The following is a 2,789-nucleotide window of genomic DNA, read 5'->3' as shown; positions in this document are numbered from 1 at the left end:
TGAGTGCTGTAGGATTAGCACTCAGCATCACTCACTCAAATTAGTTCCTTACAGTGGCCTTTAGAACCGGGGAAGGGTTTATAAGGCTGTAAGTCTGTCATGGTATAAATCAGTGTAGTGTATGTGCTGTGGGGTGATGGAGCAGCAAAGTCATATAGGGCAGGAGTTGGCTTATTACCTGGTACTGCCACCCACTCACAAAAGTCAAACAGGGACATCTGTGAGGCTTCCTGATTTAAATCAGGAATTTATTCTTATTTGTAATGATAAGAATTATCATCAGTAATATTATGGGTGCTTGCAGCAGTTATTGAGTGTATTCTTGCACCTTCCTTTGCAAGCAGCAGAGGTGGAACCATTCCTAATTTGTGAATTGAAAACTGTTTTCACATGACTGCAGGAGATGATGCTTTCAAAAAATCAATAAACATCATAACACTTGCAGTAATATCGAAGTTAGCGACTCTAAATCAGTGGAGGATATAAAACCACTAACACTGGGAGCTATAGAAGACAAGTAATTGATTAAAAGTGTGCCGTATTTTTATAAAAGGGGAGAAAAAGGAATGGGGGATATTTTTATGGCACCATTTTGGGATATCTTTCTGGCTGGCACGCCTTACCTCAGCAGAAATACAGGCACCAGCCAACAGTGCCTGATCCTGCTTTCCCTGACAAAATTGCAATCTGCTGGCGGCTGCAGCAGGAACAGGACTAGTCTTAGTTACAATAAATTACACCAATTTACCAGGCAACTTTCCATTTGAGCCACACTGTGGATCTGATTGCAAATGAAGCCTATTCAGGCATACTAACAGCCAGGCATTCGCGATCACTGCTGCCGGATTCAGGCTAAATATGTGCTCTCTTGACAGAAGACTTGTACAGCAAGGTGTGCGGGCATCGACACACCGTTCGGGCACAGGTCTGCTAAGAATCCCCTGTTGCTACTAAGACATATCTGCCACGTTTGCTAAAAAAAAATAAAAAATAAAAATAAAATAAAATGTACTCATTTAATAATGAAATGGTGATTGCGTCATGCTTTTTATTGTAACAAATGAGTACTCTCTGTAAAACAAATTGTTGTGCAAAGTTGGTTGTTCTAGCCAACATTTTGGCATGTTTTGTTTCTATATGAGCAGCTTCAAAATATTAATCATTTAAACTGTTTTGAGAGTTGGATTTTAGTGCATTTTAATTGATGGCTTGTCATGGATGTTAAACACTAAGTCCAAGTTTCAACTTGAGGGGATTGGCAGCTATATTGCACCGTCACTTCTGACTCTGGGTGGCTGCAAAGATTGACAGCTGAGACTGCACATACAATTTTCTGTATGTATTTCTCAGAAGCAATTAAAAAAAGGGCTGCAGGGGAATGAAGGAGATATTCCTTCTTTCCTAGCCAGATCACATCCCTGATATGATGTACCATGCAGGCCTAAAACACTTGTGCTAGCCCGAGGGCAGGAGCAGCATACAGGCTGTGGCATGTGCCCAGGGTGGGATTTTGAAGGAAAAGGAACCTCCTGAAGCGAGGCTACATTTGCCTTCTTTGCCTTTCTTCAGTTGTGCTGAGCATTACCTGACCTTTATCCTTGGCTGGGTCATCACAGTGACTTCACAGACACAACCCATGGGGGCTGAGGAAAGCACTATTTAATTGCGCTCTATTTAACAGTGGTAAAGCACACCCAATTCTACAGGAAAGTGTGCATGTGATAAACCCTTTTCTTACGTGTGGATTCATTTGTAACAGGCTTCATGGGTTCAAAAGGTTTTGCATTGTCATTCATTATAATAACTGGTTCCTAAACAATGACTTAGATTTAAACAAAATCAAAGCTTCTGTTGTTCCCACATCTGCCTCTAGAGGTTTTGAGATGTGCCCTATGGTTTTCAAGAGTTTATTGTTGGTGACCAAGCAGGACTTTCCATGAACAAGAGAAGCTACAGCTGGAAATGCAGAGAGTTCCTAGTTCAACATTAAATGATAACAATTACATGGGCTGATTTGAAATTGCTTTCTCAAATCAATGTTGGAGAGCCAACAATCATCTGCCCATCCTCTGGGCCAGTGATTGACCTGGAAAATGATATATCTTTGTCATCCTGGGATCAGATGTGTTTGCACTGACTGTATTTTGAACTAGTTGTGAAAGCTGAACAATACCAGCTCTAGAAACTATTGATAGCATATTACCATTTCAAAAGAGAAAGATTTCTTGGGTCTCTTGAATGTGCATTAATATTAAATCCTCTGGAAAATTTCAAAATGTGAGTTTGCCATGAGTGCCCTGTAACAGAACATCTCCCATGAAACAGAATGAGAGGGGAGAGCATAGCTCAGCAAAGTTGACAGTTTAAATATCCCCAGAGAAAAAAGATATAACCAATGAAATTATTTTTGTATATGTGCTGGATTTGGGGGAGGGAGGCACGTTTGTTTTGTTAAGCAAATGACCAAAGGCACTTCTGCAGAGCAGAAGATAGATTTTAACAGGTAGTAAAATTGTGCATCTAACTTGGGATCAGTGACCTAACAGAAACAGTTGGAAATTACTATTTTTAAAAGAAGTCCCAGTCCTGTCTTCAGTACAGCTGAACTTGGGCAGTCAACCCTGCAACTTTAGCGTGTACGGATGTATGTCGTGAGGAAGAAAAGAGCATGGACTTATCTATACAGACTTGGAACATTTGGGGCAAATGTTCCAAATTAAGAAGGAAAACATTCCATGATTTACGTCAAAACTATAAAAATAAGCACTTTGCACAGCTCATGCCCTGAC

Source organism: Anser cygnoides, chromosome 3 (genome assembly GCF_040182565.1).
Source record: "Anser cygnoides isolate HZ-2024a breed goose chromosome 3, Taihu_goose_T2T_genome, whole genome shotgun sequence".
Taxonomy (NCBI): Eukaryota; Metazoa; Chordata; class Aves; order Anseriformes; family Anatidae; genus Anser; species Anser cygnoides.
Note: the sequence above shows the minus strand (reverse complement) of the source record.